The sequence below is a fragment of the Bos indicus genome, chromosome 3 (assembly GCF_029378745.1).
Source record: "Bos indicus isolate NIAB-ARS_2022 breed Sahiwal x Tharparkar chromosome 3, NIAB-ARS_B.indTharparkar_mat_pri_1.0, whole genome shotgun sequence".
NCBI classification, from domain to species: Eukaryota; Metazoa; Chordata; class Mammalia; order Artiodactyla; family Bovidae; genus Bos; species Bos indicus.
In genome coordinates, this window is record NC_091762.1 from 15,900,809 (window position 1) to 15,915,284 (window position 14,476).

At 53.5% G+C, this 14,476-nt stretch overlaps 1 protein-coding gene across 6 annotated transcripts in view; it reads left to right on the forward strand.

The window, feature by feature from the left end:
- KCNN3 (potassium calcium-activated channel subfamily N member 3) overlaps positions 1–14,476 on the forward strand; it is a 235,065-nt gene that overhangs the window by 61,365 nt on the left and 159,224 nt on the right. Inside the window, exon 1 of one of the 6 annotated variants that reach the window (XM_019954350.2) lies at positions 733–1,005. The exons of the other annotated variants lie outside the window; for them this stretch is intronic. The gene's annotated coding sequence lies outside the window, so the exon portion shown is untranslated. Of the gene's footprint in view, positions 1–732; positions 1,006–14,476 lie in introns of those variants that run through there. 6 annotated transcript variants of the gene reach the window in all.

A 14,476-nucleotide genomic window follows, 5' to 3' on the forward strand; every position in this document is an offset into this window, starting at 1 on the left:
CCCGGGAGAATTCATTCCTTGCTTCCCTTGGAGGGGGGACATCCCCACACACTGTGTCTAATTTGCAGACTCTGTGTTAGGGAGGATTAAAGAATCCCTTCTGAGAAATCATCTTTCCTCCTGGCTCACTCGTACTAAAGCATAACCCAGCAGCTTAACGCACCAATTAATTACACTCTGCCTTGATGTGCTTGCCAGTTCCTGTGACTTCCCTCCTCTCCTCCCCTCCCTGCTCCACTCCATTTTCCTGAGGATAAAAAAGAAATAAATGTCTGGGTGGGGGGTGGGGATTCCATGCCAGTCCCTTCTCTGTCTTCTCCCTCTCTTCCTAAGTTTCCATTTCCCTCCTCCTCCCTGAGAGACTTAGGGCAAAATAGAAAAGCACCGGTGATTTGGCGTCTCCTGTGTGTGTGTTGGGGAGGGGGGGGCATGGGGTAAAAATATAGGGGGAGGAAATCAGCGGTCCTTTCCCTCAGGAAAGAGGACTCAGAATAAACCTGCTGCTGCCTCGTAAACACCCCCTGATAAAAATGGCTACAGGTGTTACCCGGGCAGAGCAGATGGGCGCCGCCTTGGCATCAGCGGCGGCGGTGGAGGGGGGTGGTGGTGGGGGGGAGTGCCTCTCCTTGGGATGGAATGACAGGGTTTCCCGGGCGTCCCCGAGAGCCCGCGCCCCCGGCTCAGCCCCAGTTCTCCCCTCCCACCCCAACTCCTTCTTCTCGGGGATAAATAAGGATGAGTGTGTGCGCGAGTGTGTGAGTGCGCGCCCCGATGGAGAACGGCGGCGGCGGCGGCGGCACGGGCTTTATCGAGGGAGCTGGCCCCGCTGCTCCAGCCTCTGTCCAGTCCCCATGCGGAGAAGGGGGCTTCCCTCCCCTAGCGGGCTTGGAAATCGCGTCCTCCAAGGGAGTGGGGCTTGAGGAAGGTGGATTTCTGTCAAAGCTCTGCTTGCTGGGAGCCCTCCTGCTGCGAGCTTGAAGGCTTGGAGACCTGGGGAGTCATTGGGCAAGTGGATTTTTTTCCCCCACTCTACCTTCACCCGCAGTTTACTTGTTGGGGTGTGTGTGTGTGTGTGTGTGTGTGTGTGTGTGTGTGTGCATGCTTGCTTGTTGCTTGGATTTCTCTACTTATTTGTCATTTTGGGCAGGGGGTGGCTAGGCTGGCCAGCGGGTAGCTGGGAGGGGCTCAGCTGTTGGGGGTTTCAAATAGAGCTTGTTTCAGGCTGGGCACAGCTGCTGCGAGACTGTCACATTCCTTGTTGAAATCCAGCCACAAAAACCTGGGAGGTGCTGATCGGATTTCCCCCATTCCCAGCCTCTCGCTCTCTGAGCAGGGGATGGGCAGATCGGCCTGCTCTAGAAAGGGGTGGGGCAGACCTGTCAGATGGCCTGAAGAGCCAGAATGAAGACTTCCAGGTGGAAGGTCCTGGCTGCTCAGAGGGCATTGCCCCAGCTCTGGGCAGCTCCCACTCTGGAGGTCTAGGATTGGAGCCCCTCAGTGAGCTGGAGCGAGCGGGGTTTCCCCTGGAATCGCAGCTTACTTAGTCATTCCCTGTAATGAGCCTCTGAGTCTGCAGGTCTTTCTGCTTGCTGCTTTCTCCCTCTGGGCGCTCCAGGAGAGGGGGCCACTGGCCTCGGCAGGCCTGACAGCCACTCTGGGCACAACCCCAGCCCCCTCCAGGCTCCCCCTGGGGACCAGGAGCCCTTGCTGGGGGAAACTGATGCAGGCCCAAGTGCTGAGGGGTGGGGAGAAGGGGCAAGACCAGTACCCTCTCTTTTAGTGAACCCTTGAGCTCTTAGGGGAATGGCTCTTCCTTGAGACAGCTCCCAGTGTGGGATCTGTCTGTGCACATTTGTCTTGATGGGGTGGGAGGGTTGCTGCTGGAGCAGGTGGCTCCCTGCTGGAGTATTCAGGGAATGGGGCTTTCCCAGAGCCCGAGAAAGCAGACTCTGGAGCAAAGGAAAGTTGAGGGGATCCAAGGGGCTGGGCTTTGCCTAATTTGAAGTTGATGACCCTCTGGCTGATGGATGCATGGAAGGCAGCAGCAACCCAGAAAGTCTTGCTTGCCTCAGCTAATGAAGTGGCCACTTCCTGTGCACCTTGGGGTTGGTCTTGGTGTGCTGAGCAGGGCTCACTTTCACCTGCTTACCAGCCCTCCCATCCTCTATCCACCAGGCACTGAGTCATTATGGAACAAGTATTTTCTGGGTGTCTGTGTCAGGCCTTATGGGCCTAGGACGGGGTTAGGGCAGCTATTGTCTCTCCTCTCCTGGAGGCAAATAGGGTTGTTTCAAAGAAGCAGAGCAGAGTCTGAGTCCCAGCTCTGCCATCTCCAGTGTGTGATCCTGGACAATCCATGTAGCTTCTTCGAGCCTGTCTCCCCAGCTGTCAAGTGGGGAGAGTGGGGTGGTCCAGGTAGGACCTATTGTTATTGTTACTGATGATAGGAGGAAAAAAGATGTCTTTTTCCTCTGTTATCTAGCTCTGGCTTTGGAATTAGTTGGGGCCTTGATAGGCTTGGAACCAAGACTTGTCAGTGGAGTGAGAAGTTGTCTTGAAGGCGAGAACTTCGGAGAATGGGCTGGATCTTCTGATTCACATACATGCATGTTAAGTCGCTTCGGTCGTGTCTGACTCTTGTGGCGCTATGAACTGTAGCCCACCTACATCCTCTGTCCATGGGATTCTCCAGGCAAGAATACTGGAGTGGGTTGCAAGAATACTTGTTCTCTTCCAGGGGATCTTCCTGACTGAGGGATCAAACCCTTGTGTCTTATGTCTCCTGCATTGGCAGACAGGTTCTTTACCACTAGTGCAACCGGGGAAGCCTGGAAACCACCTATAACATGGGTCTGTTGCAGGGGAGGTGAACCTTTGTTCCCCAGCCTTGCAGAGAAAACAGATTCTGTTGTGATGAGAGGGTTTAGGTCAGAATGAAGAATCACCAGCTGGGGGAATTCAGAGACAGTCAGTGACCCTAGGGATGGATGGCTGACAGCCTCTTTTGCTGGAGAACTCTGGGTCTGGTTGGTTTGCTGACTGGTGTGGAAGCAGGAGGATGGACAGATTGGATTATTCTGTCCTGATGGTTACAGTTCCCACCCAAAGGCCCTAGGGAGAGGGACACACTTTCTTTTCCCTAAGTGATGAAGATTACTAACCTTGTGTTTGAGCTGCCGCTTTCTGTAGTTTTCTGCTCTTTTTCATGGGGCTGTGGCCTTCCTGTTTGCCTGTCTCTGTCTGCTGTTACTGGGGGAGGAATTCACCACAGAGGCCTGGCTCTCTTAGAAGAAACAGCGTGACCCCGAGCATAGTCAGTTCATGCTAAAGGGTGACAGCCCAAGGAAGTAAAAGAAGTCAGGATGGAATGGTCCTTGGCCTCCTTCTCACAAGCCACAGGTGATGATGGGAAAGGAAGATGGGCTGAGGTAACAGGAGAGCTGTTTGTGATCACACCCAGGCCATGGCTCCTGATGGTTATTCCCGAGCCAAATGAGGGTGAAGTGTTTTCTTTACACGTGGATTCACCCTTGAGGACTTAGCCCACGGCAGGGCCAGGTCTAGATATCCTGTTGAGGAAGGAGTCTTAGTATACTGCATTAGTGCTGGTCAGGGTTAAGGAATGAGGATGTGGGGATCCTTCTTGGCATGCGTTATTTTCCTCCAGAGCCGGTCTGAGCCACACCTGCTCCGGCATCATACACTGACTGCTGTGCTCTTTCAGGGAGAGCTGGGGGCTTGGTGGCTGCCCCCTCCCCACCTTGCCATCCTGCTGGTGCCTGAGCTGGTGCTTCCGTCCAGCAGGGGAGTCATCATTGGCCTTGTGTCTCAGGGACCTCCGGTGTTGGGCGGTGGGGTCAGCCCCGGGGAGGCTGGAAAATGCTGGGGCAGCAGAGTGGGTGTTTTGCACAACCTCAAACCACTTCCCCACCCCCGGCCTCACAATCCAAATTTCACCTCACAGGCAGAGCCCATCCCCTATCCTCTCGTGCCCTGCTCCCACCCTCCCCACCAGCTTCCTGCCTCTCTGCTCTTCCTCTCCCCTGGGGGCCTTGTTGCTGGGGTCACCCAGGCCACGGGTGGAGGCGTGGGTATGCTGGGCTTCCCCGGGCTGCCCTATCTACTCTCATGCGTGGCTTCCTTTCTTCAGGCCGCCTTGTGGGAGGCCAGCCTGAGAAAGGCAGGCTTCTCTGCACATCCTGGGGAGCTTGGTCCTTCCAAGAGAGTGGGGTCCTTTAGGGCCCACTGGTAGCTCTTTGGTGACCTCACAGAGGTCTGCCCCCAGCCTCCAGCTGGAATAATTGAGTGGGTTCACTGGTCCCAGCTCTTCTGTTCTCCTGCCCTCCCTGTCATGGAGGGCTTGTTTGCAGACCAGCAGCTGATGCTGGGTTCTGGGTGAATGGTCTACACCTCCTGCCAGACCCAGGAGCCGCTCTGGGATAGGAGGGTGACTGTGGGGCGATGTCCAGTGTTTGGGAGCAGATGCCTCAGGGTACTCATGTCTGTGGTTTCCAGCATGTTGGGAAGGTAGGAAAAGGTCAGATTCCTCTCCCTGGAGCCTCCCTATGGGACAGGGAGCAGAAGGCAGGAGACTTTTTTTTTTTTTAATTATTTATTTGGCTGCGCCGGGTCTTAGTTGCAGCATGTGGGATCCAGTTCCCCGACCAGGGATTGAACCTGTGCCCTCTCCATTGGTAGCACAGAGTCTTAGCCACTGGACCACCAGGGAAGTCCCAGGAGACTCTATAAGCGATTGGCTGGAAGCAGGCACCGGGGAGCCAGCCACCGAGGCCCGAGGCATATGTTTTACGATCACAGGTCACACCCAGTGTCTTGGCCCAAGGAGGTCAAGAGAGACTCTGGGAGTGTGAAAGCCAGCCTGTTCTCCCACCCAGGGTGGTGGTGACGCTATTTATAACCTTGGTGGACAGTCTGCAGACGAGTCAAACGTTTGCAACCCACAGAAGGGACAGCTAACTTTTATATATGCTTCTCCTTTGCATGTCATGACACTATTTATAACTGTCCCGGGGGAAAGACTTCATAACACATCTGGACTTCCTTTCCCCACAGGCAGCGCTCCCTGCTGCTCTGGCCCTGGCATCATCGCTGGGGCATTTATCGGCTGCATGGGCTCATTATAAGTCTGGTGCGTGGCCTTGTATTTCCCTTACTGAGCTTGCAGGAAGGGGGATTTGTGGGGCCAGGGTCCACAAAGATCTGCTCTAAAGCATAGAAGGTAAAGAAAAACAAAATGAAAAGAAATTGGAGTAACCTCTGTTGAAGCTGAGGCCCGGATGGAGATGTAAAATCAGAACTGAGAGCTTTGGCTTTGTTGCAGTTATTTGTAAAGCACATTTGGGGGAGAAAATGAGTATGTGAGAGGGAGAGAGAGGGAGCGAGAAGGAGAGAGAGAGAAGGGGTGGTGAGGGGCGGCTGTGTACTGATTAAATACTGCCTTCCTCAGCTCAGTGGCAGGCGGACCAGCACGTTCATTCATTCGTAGCTGTTTTTCTTCTCATTCTTTCAAAACCCCAAAGGGAGAGAGAGAAAGAAGAAAGCCTCCTAGTCTTCTTTAAATAATGAGGGTGGGGAATTCTAAGACTGCACTGTTCTTAGGAGCTTTGGGGAGGAAAATTCTCATGCCTTTTTTTCTGGTGAGGAAAGTCCGGAGGAGGCTGTTGGGTTTTGGGGTGCCCCTCCTCCTCCCCTGTCATTCTACCCCTAGGAGCTCAGCTGGGATCCGAGAGAGCACGGATGGAAGGGGGAGCTGGGGGCAGGGACCACCCTGCTTCATCTCTGGGGCTGGCCCTGCAGGGGCCATGAGTGCTGGGTGACAGGAGCAGGGAGGCAGGGAGCATCCGTGCCACACTGGGTCACCTTCCACCGGAGAGTCCTGGAGGTAGGGGGTGGTCGCAGCCCCCTTCGTAGGTGACGTCACGGGGCCAAGCTGACGCTGCTGGTGGTTAGCAGCACTGGATTAAGAACCCAGGGCCGTTAGAGTCCCAAGTTGAGGTCTTTCTGCTTGCCTGCCTGCTGCTGGAGAAATTGCTTATCATTCTTAAGAGACAAACCAAGGTTTATGGGCCTGAGAGCTGTGATGCAAAATGTGGGAATGGGAGGTTTTACCAAGGGGCGAGAAGGGGCTTGGTAGAAGGCGGGTACCAGTGCAGGTACCCAGAGGACACAGTGTGGGCAAGGGGGCAGGGACCCACAGGGCAAGGGGGCGGGGCCCTGGAGGCAGCCTCAGTCCAGGGTGACATGTGGACAGGTCCATGGTCTTTCCTCCGCTGCCTCCTCACTCGGAGGCCTGGTAATACTGCTCTGGGGAGATGCTGGCAAAGCTGAGAAGGCAGAGGGTGTGGGGATTACAGGAAGAATAGGAGTGTATCCTGCTGAGGCCTGGACCGGGTGGGCTCCTGCTGCGGCCCTGCAGAGCTCGCCCTCCACCCTCTGAGAGTCAGCAGGACGCTGCCGAGCAGGGCTCCCTGGCCTCCGGGCCCTCCTCTGTGCTCCCCGTCGCCTTCCTTCCCTCTTCTCCAGCTCTGACTTCAGGGCTCCTCGTTGGGGTGACCCGTGCGGGCTCAGCATCTTGCGTCTCACGAGGGATTTCCATGTTCGTTCCTCAGGATCCCCTCCTCAGCCCTGGGAGTCATTACAGTCTGCAGTAGCTCACAGATGAGCAAACTGAGCTGTGGGGGGTTAAGCGGCTAACTCCTGCTGCCCGTGTGAGGAGAGAGGGGTCTAGAATGAAAGCTCAGGTCCCCAGTATCCTACTCACCTCTCTGTTCCAAACCCCACCACAGACCTCTTCTGGGGATTTGAGTGAGGGAAACTTCAAGGGCTTCCCCATCCCTGCTTCTAGAACTTTCTTCTGCCTCTGTGAGTCCCAGTTTCCTACTTCTTATTTAGCTCTCGTCAGCAGCAGTTAGTGTTCAAGGAAGGCCTGTCTCTGCTTTAAAGGAGCCCTGTAGAGGTCCCTCTACCTCTTGCTTCTGGTGTGGCCTTTGTCCAGTCCTGTCACCTCTCTGGGTCTCTGATTTTCCAGCTTAAAAATGAGGGCTGAACTCGGATGCTGAGCTCCTTTCCTGCTCCAAAACTTTCCGATTCCACTGAACATACATTTGTCCCGGCATTATCACCAAGATGCCAAGCCATAGTCTTCCAGCTCCTGTCCTCAAGGGGTGCTGGGCCTGCACCCAGCTGCGATCCACCCAGGCTGGGCTGTGGTTTCTGCCAGTGGTGTTGGGAGTGCTGAGGAAAGAGGCAGTCATTCAAGATGTTGGGGGGCTCCCTGTAGGAGGTGGGATGTCCCCTGAAGGGTTAGACAGACCAAGATGGCAGGGTCGCAGACAGCGGGCCTTTCTGAGAGTGAGAACGTTGGCAGCCAGGGTAGAGGGTGCAGAGTGGGGAGGGGGAAGAGCAGGGGCAGCATGGAGTTATCCCCCATGTGCTGTCCACAGGGGCAGGTAGGGAGGAAAGGAAAATCTGGGATTTAGTATCTAGTTGATAACTATAATTGCCAGGGGCTCGAGTGCAGAATACCCGCAGCTCTTCGTAGAGGTGATACTGATTGGCAGAGGCGGCCTGGCATGGCAGTTGTGGCTGTGGGCTCTGGGCTCGCATCTAGACTCAGCAACCCCCTAGTGGTGGGTCCTCAGGGAGTTTCCTGAACCTGGGGCTGGTTTCGCAGACGTTCAGAGAGAACCATGCCTGCCTATAGCATACATGGAACCCAGGTCAGAGCTGGGCATACACTAAGCCCCGACGTCCATCAGTGGTTGCTTTTGTGAGAGCGGTGTTTAGAAGATGCTCCTGTTATCCCAGAGTCCCCACCACCCCGAGAGCCACGGGGGAGATGGGGATGTGGGGGCACATGTCACCCTCCACACAGGTGGCTGTAGAAAGGGGCTCTGGAAGGGGTGAACACATGTGGAAATGCTGCCTTCTCCTGAAATCAAACGGCTTCACCTTGCGTCCTGTTTCTGACTGGATCCCTGTGGGTAAGTCTGTAGAAGAGGGAAGCAGGCTGTCCCCTGGAAGGTGGGGCTGCGGCTGTGGCCCGGCTTGGGCTTTTGGAGCCTTCTACCCTCATGGGACCTAGTTACTCTACACTCAGCGTCAGCAGTCTGTGGCCTGGGCACAACTCGATGGGTGTGGACCTACAAACCGGACAGGTGGAGAGAGATCAAAAATAAGCCCAGGGAGCCAGGCCAGAGGCTGAGAGGCCTGGAGGAAGGTCAGGGGGACACACGATGACCAGGCAGAATGAGGCTGAGAGCATGGGGTGACAGGGAGAGGGCCAGCCAGGAAGCCTTCCTGGGATAGAGCTGGGCAAGAAAAGAAAGGCTTGCCTGATGTGTCTTCAAGGGAACATAGCTTTTTTTCCTTCAACACTTGCAATGGGGTACCTTCTTGAATTCAAAAGGTCATAGGGGCTTGTGAATCAATCTCCCTAAAAAAAGTTCTCTCTACCCTTTCTGCTCTGCATGTGTGCCAAATCACTTCAGTCATGTCTGACTCTTTACGACTATGGACTGTAGCCCGCTAGGGTTCTCTGTCCATGGGATTCTCTAGGCAAGAATACTGGAGTGGGTTGCCATGCCTTCCTCCAGAGGATCTTCCTGAACCAGGGATCAAACCTGCGTCTCTTACGTTTCCTGCATTGGGAGGTGGGTTCTTTACCACTAGCGCCACCTGGGAAGCCCCCTTTCTGCTTTGGCAGGTGGTAACTCTCCCACCCAGGCGTCAAGGAGCAGAAAGAGCAGCTGGGTCGGGGAGGGATGTACCAGGGGATTGGGGCTCGCCCCACATGGAAGCCATTTTTTTTTCAATAGGCCTGGTCGCAAGGTAACTAGAGTTGTATTCTGAGCAGAGCCGTGTTAACACTAAATGAACAACATGCAAATGATGTGTGAAATAATATGCAAATTGGCATCTGTTATTTTTGAGGCAGCGTGTTGGGCATTTTTCTTAAAGGACAGGCATTGTGCTCAGTGTCAAGTGAACAGGAAACTGTCTTATGGGACGCTCCCCAAGTAGCTGAATGGGCTGGTACCTGCCCCTCAGGGTTCATGAGCACCAGACCGGTCAGCCAGCATCTTCAGGAATCATTGGTGTTTAGCTTGAGCTGATAAATGGAAAAGCCCAGGAAGCTGGGGGTCTTGGCCAGGGCCCCCTGGCAGACAAGGAAGGGGAGGAGGCAGGTGATCTGGCTGATCGTGGGCAGCTGGGGAGAGACTGAACTGGGGGCTAATGCTGGCCCAGTTCCTTGCTGCTCCCAGTTCCTTGTTGGCCATAAAGTCAGTGACTCAAAGTCTCTGAGCCTCAGTTTCCCCATCTGTAAATGGAGAGAGTGGCGTTCGCCAGCCCAGTGAGAACTAAATGTGATAATGGTTGGGTAAGTGGCCAGCCCAGTGGCTGGCACACCCCGAGCTGCCAACAAATGGCAGTTCTTCCTAGCGCCTCTGCCTGAGTTGGCACCTGCCTGCATCCTCGCAAGGTTCCACCAGCAGGGATTTTTGCACAGCCTTTTCTCCCTTTTAAGAAGATTTCCGATTTTAACAAATTGGGGCTTAGCCATTTTCTTTCTCTTCTGGCTTCCATCGGGGAGGATGTTGGCTTGCTCAGCCGGTCCCCAAATAGCTCCCACAAGTGGGGATGCCCAGAGCCATGGACAGAGGTGATGTCACCTTCCTCCAGGACGAGGGCTTCGGCTGGGCCCGTTGCTGTAGGTTGAGTTACTGCCTGTGGAGGGGCTCAGAGCTGGATGGCGTTGACGGGTTGACCCGGAGAGGCCTCCTCTGAGGACAGCCGCTGGCGTATCTGAGCTGGTGTGGTACCATAGCTCCCTCAAGGGTCAAGCTCCACGGACCCACCAGGTGTGCCAGCCTGCGTGCCATGGCCCCTGTACAGGCCTCCCACCTCTGTGAGGAGAGGGCAGAGACCATCTTCCCCTTTACAGGACCCCAAGGCCCAGAGAAGTCATGTAACTTGTCCGAGGCCACTCAGCATTGTGAGTGGAATCCAGGAGTTCTGCGGTTTAGTCCCACTGAACTCCTGCTGTATGGCAGGTCCTGTTCTAGTTTCCAGGAGAGCAAAGGTCTATGCCCTTAAGGATGCAAGTCAGTTACAGGGGTGACTCGTCAATGAAACGTGTCTGCATTCTCTTTCTAGAAGGGTTCAGACTTTCAACACAGACCTGGATTCAAATCCTGGTCATGTGCTATTGAACTGTGTGACCTTGAGCAGTGGTCTCTTTATCTGGAAAGAGGGATTATAATTCCTTTTGCTGAGGGTGGAGGTGGAGGATTCAACTTGGCACAGACCTGGCTACTGGGGGCTCTTTTGTCCACACTGCTCCATGGCCAGCTTTGCCATGCTGTTTCTTTTGAGAGTTCAGGGGCCATGGGATTGTAGAAACCCTTTAGAGTTGGGCCCATGACTCCCTACCCTTCCTGCTCTGGGCTGGACTGAGCATTCAGCTCTGTCAAGACGCTCTCCCCTGCTCCTGAGGGGCTAATGATGCTGAGCTGGGGGGGAGGACATTTTGGTACAAGACTGTGTGCCAGCGATGGAGAGATCCCTCAAGAGTGAAATGAAATTGATGTGAGTGGAGAGCAAGTCCAGGATGGAGCTTGAGTCATGAGGGTTTCCTCGAGGGTGGAGGGGACCATCTATAATGCATCTGTTCTCAGCAGCTCAGCAGAATGCCCCGCTCTTACAAAATGGAAACTTCTTTCCCCTTTCATAAAAAAGACTCCAAAGCAGCGCTCTTAGTCAGGAGTGTAAAAAGGAGCAGATGGAGGAGGAGAGGACGATGAACATACATCAGGGCCTACTCATCTGATCCTCACAACAATCCCTGTTTTACAGATGACTGACCCAAGGCCCAGAGAGGTTGGTGACTTGCTCAGGATCTTACAGCCAGGAAGTGGTGGTCTTGGAGCTCGAACCCCAAAGCAGCAAAATGCATGCCTTGTGTGGCAGACATGTTTTTGCAGATCACCTCCTGGCCTGGGGCTCCTTCAAGCCAAAAAGCCGTTCTTGTTCTGTCCTCCCTTGCCCACTGTCACTGTCTCTCCAGCCTCCTCGGAGCCTCAGTGGATGATTTGGGCTCTGGAGGAAGGGGTGGAGGGGAGGAGAGAGAAGGGGAGGATGTCAGCTTGGACACAGGGGTCTATTGAACCTTCAAGAGGCCTAGGCACATTGACAGGGAAGACTGGGCTCTGGGGCTGAGGACGGCCTCTGCGGGCTCTGGAGGGGTCAGCTGAGCAGTCAATAGTCGTGCCTTGGTGTTCTTGTACCAGCTCTGCAGCTTCCTGGCTGTGCGACCTAGGTGACAAAGTTGACCTCTGTGAACCTCAGTCTTCAGATCTGTGAATAGGGATGATGATGTGGGCCATGAGGAGCCAATGAGATGAGACTCAGTGCCGAACTCATGGTAAAGGGCTGAGGCAATGCCAGCTGGTTTTTATCATTAATTTTCTCATTGTACAACCTGAAAACTCCAAACACAGCCTTAGTCTCCAAAACCCAGAGGACTAGATAGAGTCCCCGGCCTTGTGACCCTTCCTGGCTGGACCTTCTGGCCTGGCCTGGCCAGCAGGCATCTCCCTGGGCCCATTCCATGAACAGTCCAGTGACCCCTGCCCCCCACCCCATCTCCCCCACCGTTGGTCCCGCTCCCAGTTTATCCCAGGACCACCCCAGCCCCAGCGTCACAGGCCCTTGGTCTTTTGTGAGTAACTTGACTCATGAGGGTTGACAGGTGCCAGGCTGGCTCTGGGAGTTCAGCACTTAAGACATGGAGCTCCAGGCTAGTGGGGGAAGCAGATGGTGAGCAAGCTATGACAGGTATGGCGGGAGTTTTGTAGGAGACAAGGCCACACACATTTGAGTCCTCGATTTGACCCATAAAACTGAGACTGAGTCTCCCATTCCTTCTGCCTGTTCCCCTTCCCTCTCTTCCGCAGGTCCATCTCACCTCACTTCTCCCATCTTCGCTTGTATCTGGCTCCCGGTCACCTCCTGCCTCCTCTCTGTGGCAGCATAGCCTGGTGTTAGGAGAGCAGGCTTTCACATGACAGATCTGCGTTTGAACTTCCTACTGCCTGTGTGGCTTTGGGCAAGTTGATCCAGTGCTTTGATTCTCTCTCCTTGGAGGTTCAGCTTAACCCTATTTCTGGGGGCAGTTGTGAGGATTCAATGAGGCACTGTATGTAAAGCATGTGACATGGATTTTGGCCCTTGCTGAGCATCAGTGAAGACTGTGGGTGAAGAGAAAGGTCCTGGACTAGAAGGGAAAAAACTTAAAACTTGGTTTCTGGGCCTCTGTTTTGTCATCTGGAAAATGGGAGAAGTGAGGTTGATGATAATTTTTCATTTGGCCACTTAAGGGAGGAGGATCATGAGGACCAGATGGAATTAAGGAGTGAAGGGGAAGAAAGCTGTGATACCCTGAGTGGAGTGGTGCTTGGCTGCTCACGGGTGTGTTTTAGGGGTGGGGGAGGTGTGCCGGGGAGGTTTTATCTGCCTACTGAGGAGTGAAAACCTGCGAAGGCATTGTGGCTAAGTGGATTTTCTCACTATCAGGAGACAGCTGAGAGACAGACCCTTCTGGCTAGCCTCCCTGCCTGCTGCCTCCTCCCTGCAGGCCAGCCCTTGGCATGAGGCCTGTTCGGCTCCTGAACCCTCCTAGCAGCAGGGATTTAATTACTATAATGTAAGTAGCCGTGGCTCAAGGCCTTCTGGCGGTGGGGAAACAGATTTGTCTTCTCACTGGGAGAATAAAAATCGATAGGAAGGAAAGGCAGTGTACCTTTCTCTGGAGTGTGGGGCTGATGGGCGGCTTTCTTGGAGGCGTGGGGAGAGCGGCCTGCACAGCAGTGGGCAGGAGACACAAGGTCCAGTTCAAGGATCTTTGCTTCTGGCTTTTGTCTTCAGTGTGTGACTCATCTGAGCTGCCTCTGTTTCCCCAGTCACATGTCAAGCACCTCCTGCGTGCCTTGCACCGCCCTTTAGAAATTTCTAGCTGAGTAGGGAGCCCAGGGAGAAAAATAAATAACTTTATTCATTCAGTAAATAGTTATTGAACACTTTAATAATTGTGCCAGGGTTGTTCTAGGTACCACAGCTATAGTAGAAAGAGGCCAAGGAGATAAAAACCCTGGCCTCTGGAACTGACAATACACTATATGTTAATTATACTTTATGTTAGATGGCAATAAATGATGTGAAGAAAAAGAAAGCTGAGATGGTAGGGCTGGGCGTTCTGAACAACTTGTAATCTTAAATACATTGGACGGTCTCACTGAGAAGGTGACAATTGATGGGAGATCTTTAGGAGGTGAGGGAGAGAGCCCTGGGGGAATAGGAAAGAGCAGTTTGAAGGCATTGGGTCAGCAGTCTGCCTGACATGGTCTGAGCAGCTCTGACCAGTACTAATATAGTACAAGCCACATCTGGAGTTTCAGATTGTCCAGTCGCTATATTAGAGCATGGAAAAAGAGAAATGTGAAATTAATGCTAATGGTATTTTCTGTTTATCCCAATGTAGTAAGAAGTGTTACCATTTCAATGTGTCATCAATGCAAAAGATGACTGAGATAGTTTAGATTCTGTTCTTCCTGCTAAGTCTCTGAAATCTGGAGTGTGGTGTATCTTACAGCACATTTCAACTGGACATGAAATTTTCACTGGAAATACCTGATCTGTATTCAGAGTTCATAAAATTTACAGTTAGAAAAGTAGACTCACAGACTCAGATTGCAGCAAATATATTTAAAAGTTTTCCAATAAATGAATAGAGTGTCATTTTTAAAATATGTTATTGAAAATGAAATACAGTAAATTCTTCTGCACTCACCACACTGCAGGCTTGCAGTGGACACGTGCCCAGTTGCTGCTGTGTTAGACAGTGTGGGTCTTGTGCAGCGAGGCTGAGCTGGGGAGTGATGGGGACGTGGAAGAAGCTTGAAGGGAGTGAGGCCAGAGAGGAGGCGGGTCTGACTGCAGGGCTTTGCAGGCCATGGTGAGGAGTTTGACTTCCACCCTGGGTTAAATGGGGGCAGATGGAGGGCTTTGAGTGGAGAAGTAACGGACTCTGACTTACATTTAATAGGGTGGCTCTGACTGCAGTGATGGGAACAGATGGCGGGGGGCAAAGGTACCCAGTTAAGCTGCAGTCACAGTCCAGATGAGGGGTGGTGGTGCTTCAGAACCAGGCGGTAGCAGTGAGATGGTGAGAAGTGGTTAACTCCTTGGCATTTTTGGAAGGAAGCCTTTCCTGATGAACTGGATGCAGGGGTATGATAGAGGGGGAGGTGGTGGAGAAAGGGAAGGTCAAGGATGAGGCCAAGATTTTGGCCCAAGACTCAACAGATACGAATTTGAGCCAACTCCAGGAGATGGTGGAGGACAGAGCAGACTTTCATGCTGCAGTCCATGGGGTTGCAAAGAGTCGGACATGACTTTT